This window comes from Lissotriton vulgaris, chromosome 5 (assembly GCF_964263255.1).
Source record: "Lissotriton vulgaris chromosome 5, aLisVul1.2, whole genome shotgun sequence".
Taxonomy (NCBI): Eukaryota; Metazoa; Chordata; class Amphibia; order Caudata; family Salamandridae; genus Lissotriton; species Lissotriton vulgaris.
The window spans coordinates 888,979,663-889,004,658 of NC_141693.1; the positions used below are offsets into that span (position 1 = coordinate 888,979,663).

At 45.8% G+C, this 24,996-nt stretch overlaps 1 protein-coding gene across 7 annotated transcripts in view; it reads right to left on the minus strand.

Annotated features, from left to right (window-relative positions):
• PLCE1 (phospholipase C epsilon 1) overlaps positions 1–24,996 on the minus strand; it is a 1,649,974-nt gene that overhangs the window by 1,199,497 nt on the left and 425,481 nt on the right. The gene's annotated exons all lie outside the window — the stretch shown is intronic.

A 24,996-nucleotide genomic window follows, 5' to 3' on the forward strand; every position in this document is an offset into this window, starting at 1 on the left:
TATCTTTTCCTGAGCTGCTGTGGTTTCTTTATGTTAATAAAGCGAAGGAAGATATAGCATAATCTGAAGCCTCCATGTCCTTAATAGAATTGAAACTTACCGTTACGTAAGCTAGGCAAATTTCGATTCTGCGGCTTAGGTCCGGAGCTCGTCTAGAAGACGACCGCCATGCTTGGTTGCCAGCCACGCCCCAGTTGCACTATGTTGACGTTGTCTTTTTGAGCTGGAAAGGTGATGCTATCACTGGGTTTGTTTTCTGACTGGATTAACCTCAGATCCAAGGATATCTAGTTTGCTAAGAATTGTAACACACATTTGACCGTTCTTGAAATTTACAATAAAAAAATACTGTGAACATGCTCCACACACTTTCGTAAATTGACTGAGCGTAATTTGTTACTCCTGGATGCCAATCACCATCTCAGGGGTCTGCACAATAACCTCCCCTGTAGTACATTTTTGAGGTTGCGTAGAAATTGTGCCAGGAAAACAGAGTTCTTTATGGAATCTGATTCACTTATCCAGAGACTGGCTGAATCGGATATCCTATTAGACTCCTTAAACAATCTAGGAAACGGGCTGGGTTCACTCCTAGTGAACATCTTTTGGAGCCTAAACAAAGATCAATGTTTGGAAGTACTTTTAATATGGCAAATAAGGACAATAAATAGATCATATGTAAACATTGGCATACAGCTCAACACACGTTAGATATACAGGGCAAACCCATGAGTTCATTCAAAAAGGGTCAAAACATAAGGAACAAGGTGTTAAGGGCAGCGCCTCCCATCCCATCCAACCATCCATACAGTATGATGTAGGTCATAGCAATGCAGTGTTTGTACTGCTTTTAAATACTCTGTCAAGACAAAAAGTTTTGAGCACGGTGATATCACATATACACCAAAAACCTTTACTAATTGTAACTCTAATGGAGTAATTTATGTAGTTTGGTGTCCATGCCGAAAGATGGTTTTGGCCAAACTAAGAAAGGGAAGAGCAGGAGTGAGCAACATTGTTTCAGAATTAAGTAGGGAATGAATGGAGCTCCTCTGGTGGACCATTATAAGGATTTTGGACATACCTGCGAGGACAAAGTGGCAGATAATTTAGGTATACTATTAGCCCCATATCCACAATGTATTTTTTCCATTTCCAAATCATTCCATTTTCTTTTCTTTTCATTGCCTCTTTTAACTGTACATTTCACATAGATTCATGTCTCTATTCCTTCTAGGAATACATAGGACACATTTAGCTTTTTAAAACTAATTCTATTCCAGTTCTACTCCCAGAGGAGTTTTGCGCCTTTACTGGGCGCTTTTACCTGGCTGTGCGCAGTAGTGCTGGGCTGCTGGACTAGAACAAAGGAAACAGATGCGCTGCTGGTGAGTTCATTCTTCTCACCAGCTGAGGGCGGAATATGCCCGCAATTGTAGGTTAGCACCATTTTAGCCCTTGTACGATCTGTTTACTTTTATAGAGCCTACACAGAATGATACTGATTGCATGGTGTATTGTACCTACCATCTTATTGCTGTTATTAGTCCTAGATGGTCCTAGACGAGATTAATCTTTCTATGTTTGGGGAGTTTATTCTTCTCCCAACCAGTAACTTTCCAATAAGATTGGAATTATGTTTTATTTCAAGGTAAATTTAATATAGTGATGTTAACAAATATTACCCACAATGACATGTACTCTCACGGGATACATATTCTGAAATGTAGACTATGATCTGATGTTAATTTTATCTTAGTAGGGAAATCAAAAAGGGGGAGGAAGAGGTAGTGCTGAATGGCACCGAGGTGGGCACGTCCTCCTCTTGCGAAAGTACTGATTATCAAAAAGGTCCACCTCGAAGAGGGTCAGTGTATATCCTGTTGTTTCTGGAATACACACAGTGTGTTAAAATACCCCTCACACACCAAAAGGGCCCTTGGTGTCATGCTTCATCATCGGGGTCTTCCCGCCCGGCTGCCGGACGGGGCAGTGCTGCGACAAGCGACTACGCTGGAGCACCTTTTAAATGTGGGTGCTGTGTGAGTGAATTGGAGTGAGTATCAGTAGGGTCAGGGGTGATAATGAAAAGTGATGTTAAATAATACCTGGCCTAGTGATAGAAAAAACTGTTTAATAAACACTGGCTGGTATTATTAAAAAAATTCGTGATGTCGGAAAGGTTAAGCGGGTTAATGGGCTTGCTTACCTGTGCGGGTCAACATGTTTCGGGGCGCCATGTCCCTTCGTCAGGACCGGGGTCAGATCCCCCTGTCACTCACTAATGTCTCTCCACCATAAAAAGTGTATGTACAAAAAAGTGTAGTGGTGATCTTATTTATCAATGTGTATAGATATACATTTTATATTAACACAATTCCCTTGCTAATGCCAAGATACTGATGTAGTATGCTTATGAAGGTGAGGAACAATGCCCCATGAGCCAACTCTCGACAGAAGGGTATTTGAGGGGTCCAATCAGCCCCCAGCCTCGTTGTGCTTCCTCCTCCGTCCGTGGCTGGAAGTCCATTTTGGATTCGGCACAGAACGCCATAGACAGGGACAGGCGAGGACACAGGTATGCAACGCTCCCTCCCATTCTTTTCTCGATTTGTAACACCTACTCGATAATTCTCAATAAGTAATTCATTCCGCTATTTTCACAGCGGATGCCACCACAATTTCGAAGCTATAATGAGAAAACCCATGATAGAATAACACGAAGCCCTAAGCCTCGCAGTTGCCAAAGAAAGGTATGTGGTTTTATCACATCTTCTTAAATAGTGTGGCCAGATTTCTGCCCATGGCACTAACCTGTTGTTCCCGTCCCCCTAGCGTTAATACTTTCGCTCTCTGCAATTCACCCATTTGAGATTACAACGGTGACACAGCGGCAGCCGTCAGGATTCATTCATTCGCCTCCTGACGGTATGTCGCTCCACTTTATTTCATTTTACATTGAATGCGATTTCGTACAGGCACAAGGCATAAGTCTTACAAGAATTGCATAACCCTTAGGTGGTCCCCCGCCCAGTTCTTGATTTTATGTTGAAGAAGTTCGACGTTGCACATACAGAAACCACGTGCATCTTCGCAATTCCTACAATCTGGTAGGTTCATTCCTTTTGCTTAGCGTCACTATTTTGGGAGTAGAATCCATAGTTCACAGAATCCTAATTCACTTCCCTTTCCTTCTCACAGACAGAACTTTTTTTGCGCCCTGATGAGATTCCAGGAAATCACTCACTGGAATCGAAACGCGTCGGCCAGTTAGAAAGGAGTTGTTGTGATCCATTTCGCTATACCAGCATTTTGCTGGCCGCAAAATCTTACAAATTAACTTTGCTTCTATCTTCCCTTTTTTTCATTCTTTATGCTTTAATCGCTCCTCACAGTAAATAATGTATTGTCGTATGTAACACATGTTTGAAATGTTCTGTTTGTTCTAGAATCATCACTTATTTTGTATTTGATTGTTTTTTCATGCAAAACTAGTATCATATTTGTATAGTTTTAGAACCTGAGATTTATGGTGTAAATAAGTCATGTACCAAAGTGTCTTTATGTGTGTTAAACTCGTCTGTTTGAATTTTGATTAATTGAAAAATCAATTTGGTAAAATAAAAATACCTTGTTGAATACGATTGGCAGCGTGTTCAACCTTCCTCAAGTGTGGTTATAAATGTAGGTGAAGAGGCAACTTCTTGGTATAGTCGTGTAAAATAAGGTCCAGCCTCCTCACCTGTCCCTAAGGGCCTGGCTCCTTTCGTTTTCCTTATCAACAATATCCCGGCCTCCCAGACCTTGTGTGATTCTCTGGCTTCTGCTTTTGAAGACAAGATTGCCAACATTCTGAGTGGTCTCTCTGACCTGTGCATTTCTTGCCCTTAGCCTTTGTTAGAGCCTGCGCATCGGTCAACTTCTAGCGCTCCTGGGGAAATTACAGAGCCCTCACTGCTGAATAGTTTCACCTTTCCCTCATACGAGGATTTTTGCACTCTGGCCAACAGTGTGTCCTCCGGCTCTCCGATGGACCCGTTACCCCATAAGTTCTGGAAACTGTTCCATGAGGAGCTTTTCCCCCCTCTTTACTCCATCTGCTGCCAGTCATTTAGCACCGCCACTGTTCCTGAAAGTTGGAAACTTGCAGTGGTCTCCCCTCTTTTGAAGAAGGCTACGCTGGACCCTACCTGTTCTGCGAATTATAGGCCTATTTCGCTGCTCCCTTTCCCCGTCAAGATGATGGAGAAATTTGTCACCAATTTCCTGTCCAGCTTTTTTGAGACTAATACTTGTCTGGATGTGGCCCAATTTGGGTTCCGGCCAGCTCATGGCACGGAGTCCGCGCTGGTGGTTGTCCTGGACGATCTTCATTTGCGGGTCGACACTGGTCGGACAGCATTTTTAGTGCTGCTCGACATGTCGGCCGTGTTCGACACGGTCAACCATGCAACATTAATTAGCAGATTGGAGGCGATTGGGGTAGCCGGTTTGGCCCGAGACTGGCTAGTCTCCTACCTTGATAATAGGCATCAGGTGGTGGCCCTGCCGCCCTTCAGATCTGGTATCAGAAAGGTGAGACAAGGTGTGCCTCAGGGGTCAGCAATCAGCCCGATTCTATTAAATTTATACCTCTGTCCTCTGATCAGGCTGATTAAAACCTTCAGCATTTCGGTGATCAATTATGCTGACGATATGCAGCTCATCTTTTCCTTTGAAGGCAGAGATGCTGTGTCTAAGGAAAGTTTACATCGCTGCATGACAGCCACGTCGGACAGGCTGAGACATAACTCACTCCAGTTCAATGGATCTAAAACAGAGGTGCTGCATTGCTCTACTGATCAAACCCCTCGCCCCCTACCGACGGGCTTCTGGCCAGCATCATCCCTGGGCACAGTTGCGGCAGCAGATGCTGCTCGTAATTTGGGCGTTATGTTTGGCCCAAATCTTCAGCTTGATGCCTTTGTAAATAAGACCATTGCCACATGTATGATGCTGCTTCGTACATTGCGTAAGATTATTCCCTTGCTTCCGGCCCCAGTTAGACAGGAGGTAGTGCGCAGTATCATTCTTAGCAGGCTTGATTACTGCAGCGCACTTCTCCTGGGCGCCCCAAGCACTTTCATCAGGAAACTGCAGCGCATACAGAATATGGCAGCTAAGCTTGCCCTTTCTCAGATGCGCTCAGCCTCTTCATCTTTAGCGCTAAAAGACCTCCATTGACTACCGGTCCATCAGCGTATTTGTTTTAAGGTGTCTTGTATAGTGTTCAGGGCCCTCCATGGGCAGGGGCCGGTCCTTTTGCAGGAACTCTTCTCCTAGTATTCAGCGGCTAGACCTCTGCGATCTTCCTCTGCATGTTTGGTGGCAGTTCCTAAAATTCAGAGGGTACGGATGGGCGGCCGTTCCTTTGGTTTTACCACCGCCAAGCTTTGGAACTCCCTTCCCTTATTCTTGAGGAGTCTGAATGAACTTCCCTCCTTTAAAAAAGGGCTGAAGTCCTACCTCTTTCCCTGGGTGGTGTAATTTCTGTGATTGCGCAAAAGTTAGGTAGAGTCAAAGCGCCAGGATACCCTCTGGGTGACAGACTGCGCTATAAAAGTATGCGATACATACATACATACATACATACCCCTGAACATTTGTATAGTTGTTCCTAGAGACATTGGTCTACATGACCATTGTACACTGTATACATTTTTGGTGCACTCATCACTTTTTTCACTATTCACTTGCACTACGTCAGCACTAGCAGCAGCTAGTATCTATCTTTTCATGTTTATTGTGCCCGTAATATATATCTCTATACAATTTCTTAACTGTATTATCAATTTATTGACAATGAGAAGTTCATATTAGCGTTCCACAAGCAGCATTGTCCTCAGAAATTAATCTGAAGGAAACCATTACATATTTCCAGAGTTTGCCTTCTGGTTTGTTTTTCTCCTTACAGTCCTGTCAACGATTATACTCTCACTTGGCCACCATTTTCGATAAAAACAAATTACCCTCAAGAAGTTCCATGGCATTTATTACAGTGCGGCAAAGTACCACAAGCAATTTAAAATACCAACTGCAATAACTGCAATGATGCAAATGTAATATCGAATATTTTTTTGATATGTAGTCTTTCTTCTTCTGCCAATTTATCAGCAGGTCTATAGTTTCTGACCTCCTGTTTTTTCCTTGCTGGGATTGTGCAAACACACACATCCTTCACTCGCACGTTCGTGCCACTTTGCCCCCTCCCCTGGAGTCTTGTGTTGCCCTCAAGCATCCGGTGAAACTGGAACAATATCACCGCGGACCAAATCTCCGCATCGCTCCTTCGAAACTCCCCAGCCCTCTCTTCTAACGCCAACGAAGCCGCCACCAACCTCACCCTATGGTTATCCAACACCGCCGACACCTTAGCTCCACTGAAAAAACGTCAAAGCAAACCTGGCAGCAAGAAAGCCTCATGGTTCAACGATGATCTCAAGAAGTCCAAGAAACTCTGCCGCTCCCTTGAAAAGGCCTGGAAAAAAGACCCAACCACCAGCACCAAGGACGCCTTCAAAAGCGCCACCCGCACTCACCACCAACTGATCCGAAAAGCCAAGAAAACAACATTCAAGGATCGACTTGACAACAACGCCCACAACAGCAAGGAACTTTTCAACATCGTCAAGGAATTTTCCAATCCATCGGCCAACTCCAACGACATCACCCCCTCTCAAACCCTCTGCGACTCCCTAGCCTCTTTTTTCCACAACAAGATTGCAGACATCCACAACAGCTTTGACAACCAACCCGGTAACCAACCCACCCTACCATCTGCTGACCATCTTCCCCCCGTGAACACCCTTAACGCCTGGAACCCAATCTCCACTGAGGACACCATCCGCCTGATGAATTCCATCCACTCAGGATCCCCCACAGACCCATGCCCTCACCACATCTTCAACAAAGCAGACTCCGTCATAGCACCGCACCTCCGAGACGTCATCAACTGCTCCTTCAACTCCGCTACCTTCCCAGAAGACTGGAAACACGCTGAACTCACCGCCCTTCTGAAAAAACCAACAGCGGACCCCACCGAACTCAAAAATTACCGCCCCATCTCGTTTCTTCCATTCCCGGCCAAAGTCATCGAGAAAGCCGTCAACAACCAGCTCGCCGCCTTCCTCGAAGCCAACAAATCCCTCGACCCCTCACAATCTGGCTTCCGAGCAAAACACAGCACTGAGACCGCCCTCATCGCAGCAACAGACGACATTCGAACTCTACTGGACAATGGAGACACAGTCGCCCTCATCCTCCTCGACCTCTCTGCAGCATTCGATACAGTCTGCCACAGCACCCTTCTACAACGCCTCAATAACATCGGAATCCAAGGAAAAGCACTTGAATGGATCACCTCGTTCCTCACCGGAAGAACCCAGAGAGTCCGCCTTCCTCCATTCAAGTCCGAGGCCTCTGAAGTAATCTGCGGCGTACCCCAAGGATCCTCACTCAGTCCCACCCTCTTCAACGTATACATGAGCCCCCTCGCGGCCATCGCACGCCAACACAACCTCAACATCATCTCTTACGCAGACGACACTCAACTGATCCTTTCTCTCACCAATGACCCCAGCACCGCCAAAACTAACCTACACGAAGGAATGAAAGAAGTTGCCGAATGGATGAAACACAGCCGTCTGAAACTGAACTCAGACAAAACTGAAGTCCTCATCTTAGGTACATCCCCCTCTGCATGGGACGACTCCTGGTGGCCGGAAGCCCTCGGAAAAGCACCCATCCCGACAGACCACGCACGGAACCTTGGCGTCATCCTGGATTCTTCACTCTCAATGAACAGACAAGTCAGCGCCGTATCCTCCTCCTGCTTCAACATTCTTCGCATGCTCAGAAAAACATTTCGCTGGATCCCCTCCGAAACAAGGAAAACAGTCACCCACGCTCTGGTCACGAGCCGACTAGACTACGGAAACACCCTCTACACGGGTACTACCGCAAAACTCCAGAAGAAACTCCAACGAATCCAAAACGCCTCAGCCAGGCTCATATTAGACATCCCACGCAACGAACACATCTCTGGTCACCTTAAAGACCTCCACTGGCTACCCGTCAATAAGAGGATCACTTTCCGACTGCTTACCCACGCACACAAATCACTCTACGACATCGGACCAGATTGCCTCAACTCTCGACTGTCCTTCTACACCCCCTCCCGCCAACTACGTTCTTCCAGCCAAGCCCTCGCCACTGTACCTCGAATCAACAAGACCACCATGGGAGGCAGATCCTTTTCATACCTGGCTGCTAAAACATGGAACTCACTCCCCGCTTACCTTCGCCTCACCCAGAACCACCTAACGTTCAGAAAGCAGCTTAAAACGTGGATATTTGACAAATAATCCTCCTCCCCTTCCTAAGCGCCTTGAAACCCTCTGGGTATGTAGTGCGCTATACAAATTTTATGACTTGACTTGACCTGACTTCCACACCTCAGTGCTTCCCTACCCTATACTGCTCTCTAGGTTGTGGCCGAATTTCGCCATGGCCAGCCACATTGCTGTACCCACTCTGCGTGTGAGCGTGAAAGAGGGAGTAGGAAGCAAGAGCATTGACAAGGATTACGAGAAAACCTCAGCAGTAAGTGAGAGGGCTGCTCCTACTTGAGAGCATGAGTGAAGCTCAATAACTGATTAAGGAGCATGAAGTGAACCACCACCCTGAGTTTACACTCTACAGAACACTACCAAACCCAAAGAGCAGCAGTCTTCATCTCCCAGTACCATGTCTCCCCAACCAAACTCAAGTACCCGATTGTCAAGAAACAGCTGAACAAACACCAGCAGTCCTGAACAAACACTGGTGCCTAATGATGACCAACTACAGTGATCTTATTGAATAGGCCAGTCTTCCTCAGCACCACCATTACACCCAGTCACCTAACCACCCCAACAGCTCTTCATCCAACATCCTTAGTCTCCGGAATCACATACCGATCAATACCCATGCCCCCCACATTATCCATAACCCTCACACACTAGCTTGGCCTCCAACAAATTTTCCTTGCCCAGCACAAACTGCACTTGCCCCGTTTAGCATTCATTTAGACATTCATCGGAGTACACCCTCATTCTCTAACCATCCATACACTCAATTACTTTTACAGTTCACTGCTTCTACTCCAAACTCTGCCCCTTTTTTGCTCACTTCCCTGGTCTCGCCAACATGCCCTTGTCCCCACTTACTGCTCCTATTCATTTCAGCCCATGCATTCTCTCAACCATTCAACTAGCCATCCTTCCACAAACTCGTACTTCCAACCATGCGATCAAGCCTCTATCCATTCATACATTAATCAATACATTTGCTCAGCTCTATGTTTGATAAAGGACATCAAGAGACAATGGCATAGAGAAAATTCCATTACTTAGAGTGCCACATTCAAAAAGATCCATATATTAAATATTACAAAAAGATGCACTCCATCACTAAAATAAACGTCAAATTTCGGTAAAAAAAGGATGAAAATGTTATCCAATTCACATGGGCTAACAGTTAAGTGTACAGGTATCAATCCCTGCTTTGGTAGAGCAGAAACGCCAAATTAGTAACATTAAAATAAACACTTGGACATTTCCTTTACGAAAATATAAAATAAAAAGAGCACAACAAATACATATATACTGGGTTTGTGATATGGGACAGGAGAAGGGAACCATAAGAGCACAGGAACAGATCCTGTAAATTAATAGGGCTAACCACGAGTGATTTGTGTCAACAAACTCAGGCCCCAAAGTTTTGGAAAAAGGACTAAAAAGGTACATGTCCTGCTATCTATTGAAAAGAAAAACAGAGCTCTGCTATCTAAAGAAAATATAAGCACCATCAATGCCAATAGGTCTGGCTTTAAAGGAATGTTGTATAGAATTGGGAGCATTACATGTAAATACCACGGGAATGGTTCTGTATTTGTGTGGATTCAAAGAACTGCAGAATAATATTGGTTACGGTTGAAAGGTCAAGTGACAGTTTAACTTTCAAGCCAACCTAAAAATTCATCTTGGTTTATGACTGCCCAACTCCCATCTGTGCTGTTGCAAGAGATAAACACCACACATTTACTAGTTATCCAAGACACTTTAATAGCTTTACAATGTCATGTATGTGCCCTTAAAAGCTCAGGCAGCAGGATAAATAAAATGATCACAGCTGCGTGGACGACAAGAGCTTTCTTTGTGGAAGCACACAATCTCTGCCCAATGAAAACATGTACTCCTTGCTCCCAAAATGTGGGTGGAGCCCAAATCCCTCTCTAGTGTTCCTCCCATTATTGTCTAGCAACAGCTGCACTGCGGAGCCAGACCATAAAAAAGAGACCTGCAACTATCCTGATGATTATCTGGTAGCTGCTACCTGCTTTTTCACACATGTATTCCCAACCACTGTGCTAGCAGGTGTTTCACAGAAGAAATAAAAATAATCTTCAATATGAAGCAAGATTTGCAGTTTTCTCTTTGTATTTTAGTATTTATATAGCTCTTCATACCTCTGTGAAGAAGTACTGTGTTGGCTGTGTTGTGATCCTACGTGGGAAGCTTTTCGGTCTTGTGCTTGAGTGACCAGAGATGTATTGCTGTCTTTTGTGAGGTGCAACTCTGGCAGTGTGATGAAGGCGTGAGAAATAGGTACGCACACAAATTATACATTTAGTTAAGGCTAAAACATATAGGCAGCTACAGAGCACCATCCTGGCCAGAAAGCCATCGGGTGCTGGTGGATAAAACTCCAAAAAAGGGTTATAAGAGAAACCCCAGCAATCCATGTGAAAACATGTAAACTCAGACCAGGAAAAAATGCTTTATGGGTCACAGATACTGAAGAGACACAGCTTGACTGTCAGTAAATTACCGTCATCAGAAGTTCCTGAGACACCTGGGATCAAAGTCCATGATCAGATAATACAAAAACATCTAATTATTTGTACGCCACCTAAAGCTTTATAAGTGAAATTAAAAGGCTGCATAAATACAGGTCAGTCTTGTGAAGACCTCAGTGCAGATAACGGCAACATCTGGTGAAGGTTTTCAAATGTAATCACTTGCAATCTTTGACCTTCCCCTTCGTTTTGCCACATCTACCGAGCTATTCCTCTCATCTCTTGCGCTCCAGCTCCCACTATCTACACTCTTCTTTCTTCCTTCTTCCCCTCCCATCTCTGCTTTTAGGATGTGTTACTTGTAAGACTGAGTTATCATTGTTGCAGATCAAGCGCTCGTATACCTCTTGGCGCTGAACGCTACATAAAAATGTTAAATAAATAAGATTCTCGTTTGCATAATTCAATAACTTGCAACAAAGAACATAGCATTTTTTTTTTGTCCTCATTTCCCCTTAAATTTCGCAAATTCGCATAGGAAAGTCCACCTTCCAAACTGGGCACCCTGGGTCTATGCTCTTGCATTCACTTTTTAGGCCGACCAGGCCAGCTTCATTTGTGCGAGGCTTGGTGTAATCATTGGACCAAGTACACTTAGACTAACCTCATTTCAGTGCCCCAAGTGATTAATGCCCCCAGATGTTCCCCTCCTCTTGGTCCAATCTCGCCATACACAATACTGCTCTTAACCAGGTCTCATATCGCGGTGGCTCAGGATCTTTCCACATCCTGCACATCTCTCTACGGGCTACTAATATCAAACACAGGAATAAGCCAGTCAACTTATTAGATAATTGGTATGTAGGACTATTCTCGATACCAAATATAACTAATGTCAGATTAAGATTAATCCTAACTTTAAGAACTCCCTCCTACGCCCTCCCCACATGTCCCCCAAAAGTTCTTAAAGAAATACAGTCGAAAAACATATGTATATCATCAGCCTCTACTAAGCCGCACCTAGGACATTTAAGAGCTGATGGTAAAGCAAATCTAGCAATTTTTTTAGGGGTATAATACAATCTATTTACCACAAAGAAATGATTTATCTTTAAAGAAGCTGATTTAACATACTTATATAAATTATAAAGAGAGGGAAAAAACAAATCAACAGAGACGTCTTCTAAAGATGAAACACTCCATACCTTATAGGGAGGAGGAGAAGCTATCTCCTCTGCCTCAATTACCGCTCTATACCAAATCCCTACTTCCTTTTTTTGGGAGTAAACATTTTAGAGGATATTCTCGATCTCCCAATTCCCGCCAATAAGGTCTCTCTCAGCAGTAAACCAAGAGCATATTTGCAAGTATTTGAAGCCGGAGAGGGAACCCCCTGTTTTAGCTTTTAACACTTCCCATGGAACATAGCATATTAACATTAAGAAACATAATTAGCTGAAGCTTCACTATGCTGGCCCCCCACGACCGCACCGGCACCCCCCGCCACCACCCTCCACGCCTGGACTCTGATCAACACCGAAGAAACACGTCGCACAATGAACTCCATCCACTCCGGATCTCCAACCGACCCCTGCCCGCACCACGTTTTCAACAAGGCCAACGCTATCATCGCACCCCACCTGCGGGACATCATCAACACCTCCTTCGACACCGCCACCTTCCCGGAGAGTTGGAAGCACACCGAACTCAGCGCTCTACTGAAGAAACCTTCAGCGGACCCCACCGAACTCAAAAACTACCGCCCCATCTCGCGCCTCCCATTTCCGGCCAAAGTCATCGAGAAGACGGTCAACAAAGAGCTGGCCGCCTTCCTCGAGACGAACGGATCCCACGACCACTCGCAGTCTGGCTTCCGGGCCAACCACAGCACCGAGACCGCCCTCATCGCCGCCACTGATGACATCCGAACCCTGCTCGACAATGGGGAAACAGCGGCCCTCATCCTCCTGGACCTCTCCGCGGCATTCGACACTGTCTGCCACCGCACCCTAGTGCAGCGCCTCTGCAACATCGGAATCCAGGAGAAGGCACTAGAATGGATCATCTCCTTCCTCGCCGGAAGAACACAGAGAGTCCGCCTCCCCCCGTTCAGATCAGAAGCCACCAAAGTCATCTGCGGCGTTCCTCAAGGCTCCTCGATCAGCCCCACCCTCTTTAATGTCTACATGAGCCCCCTTGCGGCCATCGCACGCCAACACAACCTCAACATCATCTCTTTTGCCGACGACACCCAGCTGATCCTCTCCCTCACCAACGACCCCGCCACCGCCAGAGCCAACCTACACGAAGGGATGACAGACGTAGCCAAGTGGATGATGAACAGCCGCCTGAAGCTGAACTCGGACAAGACGGAGGTCCTCATCCTGGGCTCCTCGCCCTCCGCCTGGGACGACTCCTGGTGGCCCCTGCCCTGGGCAGCGCACCCAAACCTACAGACCACGCATGCAACCTGGGCTTCATCCTGGACTCCTCCCTCTCCATGACCAGACAAGTCAACGCCGTCTCCTCGTCGTGCTTCAACATCCTGCGCATGCTACGTAAGATCTTCCGGTAGATCCCCACCGAGACCAGAAAGACGGTTGCCCAGGCCCTCGTCACCAGCCGACTGGACTACGGCAACTCCCTCTATGCCGGAACCACTGCCAAACTCCAGAAGAGACTCCAGCGGATCCAGAACACCTCAGCAAGACTCATCCTCGACATCCCCCGACACAGCCACATCTCCGGACACCTGAGAGACCTGCACTGGCTCCCAGTCAACAAAAGAATCACCTTCCGTCTCCTCACCCATGCACACAAAGCCCTACACAAACAAGGCCCAAGATACCTCAACAGCCGCCTCAACTTCTACACTCCCACACGTCAGCTTTGATCGACCAGCCATGCCCTCGCCGCCGTCCCCCGCATCCGAAGAGTCAACACAGGAGGAAGGGCCTTCTCCTACCTGGCCGCCAAGACTTGGAACTCCCTCCTGACCCACCTCCGCCTGACCCAAGACCACCTCGCCTTCAGGAAGCAACTCAAGACCTGGCTAGTATAGCAGTAGCGGACCCCCCTCCCCAAGCGCCTTGAGACCCTCCGGGTGAGTAGTGCGCTATATAAATGCTTGATTGATTGATTGATTGATTGATTGATTCTGCTTCTTCAATATTTACTGATGCACTGCCCTTTTTCGTAACCAATTCGCCTGTACTGTACAAGAAGGAAAAGTTACTTACCTTCAGTAACAATATACCTAGCCGCAGATTCCTTAACTTTTGAATTCTCCCGAGGCATCAGACTAGATGCAGACATTTTTCAGCAATAACTCTGTGTGTGGAGCGACAGCGTCATATGGCTCTGTGAAATTCATTTACACGAATGCAAAAAAATTCATAAATCATATTTTACAAACAACCTCACATGACATTTTTAAATAGACAATTTCTATGACAAACAATTTATGAAAAACAAATATACTACAATAAAACAACTACTTTCTGTCTTATTGCCCTATTCTTAAATGTCCACAATTTAAAAAAAAATTAATTTATCAAATCCATGGGCATGAAGGGTATTTATCCCTTAGTTTATAATGGATTAAAACCATATGCCGACACGTTTCGAGTTCTATTAAATTCTTCAAAGAACTCTCATCAGGGCTTTTCTTCTAGATCTAAAAAAAAAGTTGTAAAATAAAAACAATTTTTAGTGTCTTCTCCCTTCCTATCAAATTATCGCTTACACTTTAGTTTATGTACCTTGTAATTTATAGTACCTGAAACAGTGTGGTGAAAACCCCCCCTCCCATCAGACTTCAAAGGAAGCCGCTCCCCCGCCCCCCCCCCCCTTCGCCACGCAATGCCGAGAGCTTGTTTCTTTTCCTCCCTTCCCTTCTTGTTGTTCAAGCTCGCGCCTCACATATTTACATATGGATGATGTGTTCAATTCGCTGCGTGTTGCGCTTATCCTGGCGGGTTCTCATATCTACGCGTGATACATGCCTCTGCCTGCCTTGTTTAGGGCTTGTGCCCTGCAGTTGGCGTAGCCAATGCTTGTTATTGACGATTCCCACACAGCTGAGCCTTGTGCTGCCGCTGACTTACATGTGGTAATTGAGGGCTCTTGCAACATCGCGAGGAAACTGTGACCCTCCTCCCTGGAGACTTGGGAGGTGTGACACCATCAAGAAACCGGTTCTATTCAGATTGTAAGCGAAAACCGAGCATAGAAAAGCAGAGACTCTATAAAGTTGCTTTATTAGTTGGTGCTCTCAAAAAAACGCACGTCGATCACCGACTGGCTTGTTTGAGGCTCGCCGCTGTGGTATTGTTGAACGCAACTTGCTGCTTAACGAGAGAGAGAACTTTACGCCACCTCCTCCGTTTGTTTGCTTACATTTAAGACCCCTGAGGTGACTATCAAGTTACACCGTCTTTGCTTCTCTAGTAATTTCTTTCCTCTTAACCCTCCACCTTTAAAGAGTCTTTCAGTGAGACAAACCCCAGCGGTGCTGTGCGCCCGTTCAGTTGAAGGAAGCCCGGGTCGCAGGTTGCTTCTCCCGGCTGTTCTCTTGGTGGCGGTGTTTGTAGAGCAGCAGAACTTCCTTGCAGGAATCTTTCTGCTGCTTCCCAGTTGTGTTGCAATTGAACGGATGTTTCTGCAGCTCACCCAGGATCTGCCCTCCGCCCCTTGTCCCCCGTCCATCGCTCTGTAACCTGTAACAACCTGCCGCGCTCCGAAGGAGCTGTATTCCGACAGAGCGCTTGACGCTGGTCGGTGACGCTGTGACCGACACCCCGGATGCTTCCATGTGTTCTCGCTTGCCTGTTGCATGTGAAGGTGTCCAGTCTGCCTTGTGACAGCTAACCACCGACTGCCTCGCCTCGCTCCATCGCCTCCAGTTCCCGGGAATGTGGGGACAAAGTTTACACGTGAGTCAGCTTTTGTTTCCACCCGTGATGCTTTGCATGGGTCGTCGCTTGGTCATCTTTGAAAGCAGTGGGTGGGATACCTGTCACTCATTTAGCGAGGGAAGGGAGCTTGCCTGACTTCAAAGGAGGGTGAGGCGGACTGTGCGGGAGGGGGGATGTTCTCTCCATCCATCCCTGGCTCAAATATTTTGATGACATGGGGTGAAACTGTACATTTCAGAGCATCATTTTCAATAACATTTGTTCCAAAGCTCTGCCAGGGCACTCCTTACACATTACACATTCAAGTACTGTCATGGTGTGCCAAGCCAATGAAGCCCAGCACTCATCAGGCAGATGTTGGCACTGTTTTTCTCAGACGGTGTCCTCTGTACTTCAGTGATTACCCCCATTATGTTGGGGCCAACATCTTGTCACGGATGCCTCCATAGGCTCTGGTTATCCCTCTTATGCTAAACATTTCGTAGACTATGCTAGAGCTGATTTTTTTTTAAACACCTTTATTTTCAGTTTTTTCAAACACAGTTCAGCAGTTATTGGAGTGTGAGGTACATAGATAGCACAGTGGGTTTAACTTGTGAAGGCGTTTCTCTAGCCATCCATCACTCATTCGTTTCCTCAGGATTCCCCCCAGGGTACAACACAGTATCCACTGATCGCATGTGTCTCTTTTTACTGGTGTTAAGTATGGTTCTCTTCCTCCACCAAATCCGTTCTATCTCCCACATGTTCCTTTGGACTGCCGCTATCTGTTGACTCTGTCCTCATCTTGGTTTAGAAGATTTTTACATGTATTTTGCCAGACTGTGATGTCCTCATCTACTCTTTGGTCCCTTCTACTAAGTTTCATATGGTTCTTCTCAGCTAGCTACCACTCCTGGACGTCCCTCTGCCAGTGCATTATCTTGGGTGCCCTTTGACCCATCCACGTAATGGCGATTCTACATCTAGCCAACACCAATGGCAATTGTAACAAGCATTTGCAATGCAATAGGTCTCGCATTTACGCAAGTTTGAGCTATTGACATTGCAAATGACAATGCCTTTTATTTTTGTTTTCGTTTTTAAAACATAAATAAAAGGCATTATCATTTGCAATGTCAACAGCTCAAACTCGTTTACCTTTTATGCTTCAACTTTGGTTGCCTTGTAATGTTCCCTGATTCAGAGTATTTTCGGCTTTCCCTCTGGGCTTTGGATGTTTTGTAGATCCACCACCTCCTTTACTTAAACAAAATAGCCCTCGGTGCCCGCGATGCTTGATTGAGAGATTGCCTGTGACTGCCCTTGCCTAATGCTATGTGAGCTGGCCATCCCCTCCTGCTCTGCTCCCTGAGCTGGGAAGCTGCCGCCCTCCTCTCCTCCCCTCGGTACAGGAACGGGACCTCTCCGGCGCCACGCTCTCGAACCGTTTGGTGTGTGTGTCCAGCATTTATCATAAGTTCACAACCACATTGCTGAAAATGTTTTCATTTTTTTTGCTTTGCTATGATAACACCGATCTCCCACAAAGAATGCTAGTTGCAGCGGCGCAAGTGGGGATCGTATTACATACATTTTATTTGATTTGTTTGTATGTGTGTTGTTTTTATTACGTTCCTGCATCCATCAAACTATAGGATATTGCAGCGATGGGGACGTGTTGAGGGACTTGGTGTTAGACGTGGCACAAGATTCAGACGTTTTCCGCTTGTTTTTTCTGAGTGATCAAAACTGGTTTCACAAACAATTTATGCTGCTATTCAGCAAAGACCAGAGGTCACAGCCAGACAAACAGTGCTGCTGACCTGGTAAGAGGGACAGAAGTATTTTTTTCTTCTGTTTGCCAAAACATCCATGTTTGTTCTCCCCTCCCACGGGTAGGGTGACCAACTGGCATGGGTGCAAATTCAGGACGGTGAGTGTAAAAATTCAGGACAAAGGGTCAAAATTCAGGACAGGGGATCAAAATTCAGGACAAAACTTCGGGACAAAAGCACGTTTTACAGGCAGATCAGAGGAGGTCGTGCAATAGAATATAAGTAATCCCATCTATATAAAAACATATTCATCCATTTGCAAACCTATCTATCATGTATCCTTACATCCATCATTTCACTCATCCTTCCCTCCATCCACACTTTCACTTATCCATCCATCCATCCACCCTTTTACCCTATCCATCCATACACTCATCCATCCACTCTTCCACCCATCCATCCACTCATCCATACACTCATCCATCCAGCCATTTAGCCCTTCACTCATCCAGCCATCCTTACACTTTCTCCACCCTTCCACCCATTCACCTTTTTAGTCATCCATTCATCCTCCCTTTCTCTCTCCATCGACCCTTTCACTTAGCCATCCTTTCTTCCATCCATCCACCCATCCTTCTACTCATCCACTCATGAATCCATCCATTGACCCTATCACTCATCCATCCACCCATTCACTCGCCAATCATCCACTCTTTCACTCATCCATCCTTTCGCTCATTATCCTTCTATTCATCCTTTCATTTGTCCATTCACCCTTTTACTAATCCATCCACCCATCCACCCATCCCTTCACTTGCTCACTCACTCACCTTTTCATATTAAGTATGAGCTGAACCTTTGCCTGCAGAGTCGCAGACAGAAGAGGCCTATCAGAACTTCACTTGCTGTAGTTCCTGAAGCAAGGGTTGGTGTGGGGCAGGGTTCACTATGCCCCTGTACATAGGCAGTCTGAAAAAGTGGAAGTCATGAGTCATGCATGATGCACAGTGCCATGCTATGAGGATACTGTGACATGGTGTTTTTCCAGGGCTTTAAGCAGGATGAAAAAAGGGGGGTCCTCTCTAAAGGGGGCATTTGATGTAATTAAGGGTGTGGCTTAAAACACCTAAGATAAAAATCTGTGCTTAGCATAGTGTTCCGCCCGACTAGTATTATGTTTCTGTCATTACATCCAGATATATAATACAGCAAGTATCATTACACCAACAACAAGCCAGGAATATTACCTTTGGCAATGGTCGTTAGTTGCATAAAATGAAAATGCAGCAACCATGGCTTCGTTGAATATAATATTGAAAGTGCACTTTTCTAAAATAATGAGACTGAAAGAACTCCAGACCCTTTTTATCAACTTCTTTCACCAGCTTCTTTGAACGAAGTGGTTTCTCACATAGCAGCACAGGCGTGTTTGCACATTTCTTCTGCTTGACAGAATGCGCTGCCCTAAACTGTGGCAGAAAGAGGCCACCACATGCTTTATCAGCCCAGACTGATCCATTGTCATTCTGTAATTGGCAATCAGCTACATGCAGAATGACAATGGGCGGGTGAGGCTGCTCTTGTGCTCCAGGAGGAGTGCGAGGCGGCCATCAGGGAGAAGAGGCCTCTCACAGGGGAGCAGCGCTGCTCCCCTGTGATCATGATGGCCAAAATTACGGACAAAAGGCGTCCGTAAAAGGAATCCTGACGGACAACAGACGTCAGGTACAAATTACGGACGGTCTGTGAAATTTACGGACGGTTGGTCACCCTACCCACGGGGCCCTGCTGCTGCCTTCTCTCGGCGTTGCCTGACACTCGCTTTCACCTACCATGCTCTGGTTTATTGTCCTCAACCGTTTTTCTTTTCCCAAACCTTTTACCCTCTATGGCAACTGTCAAAATCAATATGCCTGTCTACACTCAGGATATAAAACGGAGCGTAACCTTTATAAGGTCTAGTTACAGCCCCAGTTCTTCATGGGGAAGCAGCCTTCTCACTACTGTCTCTGCCGCCACTTAGTAACAGTAAAACAATGTTAATTAGAAAAGATAAAATGCATATTTGCAGTTGTTGCCACTCATAACATAATTAAAATGCACAGATTGATAGAGAAGCACCCCACGCCATTTGTGCTAACTTTTAATTTATTTTTCGTTTTCCCATTCAACTTGGATCCAAAAATAGAAAAAAAAGGCACTCGTGTAATTTTTTAGGCGCATGTTTTCTTGGTGTGCGCACCTACAAAATGACATGCAGGTCGCTCAAGTTTTTTTAAAAAAAAAAGCTATGCTGCACAGTATTGGTGACTGCACACTCACACATTGCTCACTCACAGTAATGTAGTCCACACACACTGCCCCCTCACACATTGCGCACTCACACGACTTTAGGCCTCACACACTGCACCCTCACACCCTGCACCTTCGCACACCTCGCACCCTCACACACTCTCATTACAGTGCCCCCTCACACACTGCCCACTCACACACTGCCCCCTCCCACACTGCCCCCTCACCCTACTTTAGGCCACACACACCCTGCACCCTCACACCCCGCACCCTCACACACCTCGCACCCTCACACTCATTACACTGTGCCCTCACACACTGCCCCCTCACACACTGGCCCCTCTCACACACTGCCCCCTCATACACTGCCCCTCCACACACTGCCCCCTCACACACACAACCCACACACACACTACCCCCCACACACACAACCACCCCCACACACACAACCACCCCCACACACACAACCACCACACACACACAACCCCTCCACACACATACAACCCCTCCACACACACACCCGACACACACAACCCCCCCACACACACAACCCCCCACACAAAACCCCTCCACACACACAACCCCTCCACACACACAACCCCCCCCCACACACACAACCCCATACACACACAACCCCACACACACAACCCCACACCCACACACACACACAACACCCCACACATCAACCCACACACACCCACACACAACCACACGCACACATCCACAAGCACACACACAAGCACACACACAACCCCACACACAACCCCAAACACAACACACACCCACAAACACACACACACAACCCCAAACACAACACACACAACCCCCCACACACAACCCCCACAGACAACCCCACACACACAACCGCACACACAACCACAACCACACACACAACTATATCTATCACACTCTATCTATCTCTCTATCTATCACCCTCACTCTATCGTCCTCACTATCTATCTCTTGCCCTCAATCTATCTATCAATCGCCCTCATTCTATCTATAAATCGCCCTCATTCTATCTATCGCCCTCACTCTATCTATTGCCCTCACTCTATCTATCCATCGCACTCACTCTATCTCTCTATCTATCGCCATCACTCTATCATCCTCACTTTATCTATCTATTGCCCTCAATCTACCTATCTATCTATCTATCGCCCTCCCTCTATCTATCGACCTCCCTCTATCTATCACCCTCACTCTATCTATCTATTGCACTCACTCTATCTATCGCATCACCATTCAACAACAACTGGTTCAAATATGTTCTCTCAATGTTTCAAGCTTTATTACAAATGTCACAAAAAATGTGAATATTTCACTTCTGTTCTTGGATTTTTGTCACAATAAAATACACGGAACATAATCTTCATAAAAGTTACTTACAAAAGTTTAAGCTATTGCCATTATAAATTACAATAACTTTTATTTAAGTATTAATTATTAATAAAAAATAAAAGCCATTGTTATTTGTAATATCAATACATCTAAGTCAGGTAAATACACCACATATTGCATTACAAATGCTGTAGGTGTCACATTTGCGAAAGTTATAACTATTGGCATTGTAAATGACAAAGCTATTAATTTAGCTATTTTCAAAACCAACACATAAATAAAAAAATTGTCATTTGCAATACCAATAGCTCAAACTTTCCGAATGCGAGACGTATTGCATTGCAAATCCTTGTTATTCCCGGCCTGCTCCCTCTCACCTCTGTCCAGCCTCCTTTCCACAAACGTTTGGCAGTCCTTACCTGCCCTCGGCCTTCGGGCCATTCATGGTTAGTGAAAGCCGCCATTCCTGCTGCATCCTTGTTACTTCTGCCTCAAACCCATTTCCTAGCCTTTACAATATAATCAGTTTCTTTCTGTTGATGAACGACGCAATATAAATTAATTGTATGACATTTCATACTGGTACTAATGAAAACTATTAAAATAAATGTAAATGATATGCTGGTTTGATAGCTTGCAAACTTACACCAGTGTTTGGAAACTTAAATTAAGAAGTAATCCGGGAAAGTATACCTTTGGGAACGAGCAGAAACTTAAGTTATTTACTGACCTCATTAAAAACGTTACTTACTACATGCTCTGGATGGCAGGACAACACGTAATATGTGTTAATGAATTACATAACATGTCTACAAGAACTTTTAGAGAATTGGGTTGAATCTGAAATTTAAAAAATGTTTTATAATTGTATTGCAGTCCTCTTGATACAATACAAATGTGCTTTTTTATAAGCCTCATTTTGTACTCTACACACAAACAGACTGGCACGCCGCTGCAGCACAACACAAACATAATGTAGGACCTCATCCAACCACTATCACTATTAACATTTAATACAAGAAGAAACGTGTTCCAAACTCTCAATAAATATTTAAAAATGAGTTAAAATACTTGAACATTTGCTAAGTGTGCCATCTTTCTTCAAAACAACACTCTTCAGCACCGTCTACTTTCACTGGTTATGTTTAGATTACCTGTCGGTTTCCAATTATGTCACACTTTTTTATTGTTTTTCACTTTCTATTATTACAATAACACGTTTAATAAAACATAGGACTTCAGATGCACCACACTTCGTGCAGTGGCCAATATTTTCATAATTATTCAATCAAGAGTAGATCGTTCAGGTTAGATATTTTTTTGTATCTATAAAAAACTTGTGTACTGTCAGTCTTTCAGTGAGGTCTTGTGTCTGTATCTGACCAATTCACTTTTCGCTAGCAGTAACACCAACACAGTAACCTTATGTTTAACCATTTCCTTTTTGGATTTGGAAACTAGACCTAGCATACTAGCACCTTGTGTTTGGGTAAATACAACCCAAGCAGTCAAACCGCACATTCACCTAACATCTAAGGGCATTTCCAAATCGGATTGAAGAATGTTGTCCATCCTGACTTATAGACACTTGTCATCTTTGGTGTTGTCACTTTTGTGTAGCGCAACAGGGGGTCAATTATGGGCTGTTCAGCATTTTAAACTGTGCAAATTTGAACCGAGAATGCAGGACACTTCGTGAACAATTTGCCGGGTCGTCTGATGGGTTTATGTTATCACTATTTAAATTACATGATTGTAGTCTCTTCACTATTCTTTTGGAATGTTGAGGAGATAACTTGGGAAGGGAGAGAGGGTTCATTGGGCAGTGGGTGTGTTACTACTGCAGTCCTAATAAAGAAAAAGAAGCTTAAATCTGTATTTGACGGTGTCCACCAATTAATACAGTATTTTTCCCATTTCTTTTCAACTTTCAATTCAGTCATCACTTCCATTCTCAAAGAGGTCAGCCACTGTCTTCCCTTTCAACCATTACATTACACCTATTTACAATGACGCCTTCCTAGCATCTGGAAGGCCTTGCAAACGATACTCAGTTTCTCTGTCTATTGTTATCCATTTACATAATTTTCTTGCTAGTTTTATCAAGTGCAGGAGGGAGTCATCATTAGTAGTCCTCATTCAATTTTCCTCCAATGATGTTCGATGTGTAAACCCTTTTAGTAATGTCTTACCGACACTGCTTCCAGACTCCATCCAAGCTACCATATACTAAAGTTTAACCACTAAGATACCCTTCAAAGTCTAGCCTTCCCATGCCACCTTCCTGTTCATATCCTTCTGTTAGCTCTGACCCAAATCAGTCTGGTGAGCATACTAGCTTACTTTCTGAATACCTTTTTGTGATATGTGCATATGCTTCCATGGAACACACACAGCAAGGAAGCATGACCATTTTGACCAGTGTGTAGTGTTGGTGGCTGCGTGGCCTTAGTCAGGCCTGACTTGCCTACAGTCGCCTGCGCAGGGGTGTAGCGCGCAGCACCAACGAATGAAGCCCCAGACACCGTTACTGTCGGAAGTGACGTGCACAAGCGCACGTCCCCCTTATATTTGTCCCCGCAGGGGTGCGTGTACGTGCATCGTCTAGAGCGCTAACAGCACTACATCGGTGGCGACCCGCATGCTGGCTCAGGTATCGCTTCGCTGGTTCCTGCCGATGGACTGTCCTCCTCCTTGTGTGTCGTGGCTCTCGGAGACCCACTGTTTCCGTTCGTGGTTTCTGGATTTGACCTCGGCCCCGAGGATATCACCTTAAACCAGGAGGTGTTCCTCGATACTTCCTCTCCTTCCTTTCTGGCGGTCACCATGGTGCCCTTCGTGGCTTTTACAGTCCATTGGCCTGGTTCGTAGGGGGTCTGGAATTTCCCCCCAGGTCGTCTATTTCGTATGACTGCTTGAGCTCCCTGGCAAAGTCGCCTTGGTGTGGCTCTCCGGCGACGGGTCGCTCTCTGATTATTCTGTCGCCTCCGTTCTTGGGTGTCTTCCACGTGGTCCAAGTCCGGCACTGACCCCGGTGCGCTGGGGAGGTGATCTCTGCGTTGGCCTTGGAACATGAGGGTCCAAGGGCTCCTCTGGGTGGTGTAGTGAGGGGTTCCTCGATAGTCTCGTAGGAAGTCATGAAGTCTCTGTTCAGGGTCGGCTTGCTCTACCACTGCGATCCTGAACATTTTGTTGAGGGTCCGCATAAATCTTTCTGCTTCCCCGTTGGCTTGTGGCCATTGAGGTGTGATGCGTCGGTGCTTGATGCCCCGGGTCTTTAGGAACGTGGCGAACTCCGCTCCCTGGAACGGCGGTCCGTTGTCTCTCCGTATTTCTTCAGGTTAGCTGAACATTGAGAACATCTTCTCTAGTGCCGGCCCCACGTGTATGAAAGCCGTGGAGTTGACTTTTTCGACTAGCGGGTACTTTGAGTACGAGTCAATTGCCACCAAAGTGTGTCCTTCTCCCGGGAAGCTCCCGAAGTCTAGGCTGACCTTGGCCCAGGGGGTCGTGCATGCTTCTTCTGTGATTATGGGTGCCGGCCTCTCGGGGTCACTCGTCAGTTGGCAAGACATGCAGCTTTTCACATAGTCCTCCACCATGGCTTCCAGTTCAGGGAACCACACTTTCTCCTGCATGCGTGCCTTCATTTTCGTAGCACCCGGATGGCCGCCGTGAGCCAGGTGCGTGGCTCGGTACCTGAGGCTCTGTGGTATCACCAGGCGTGATCCCCTTAACAGCACACCGTCTTCCGTGGCACTGAGTTCATGCCACACGTGCCAGATCTTCGTGAGGGCCTCTTTGTCTGCTGCGG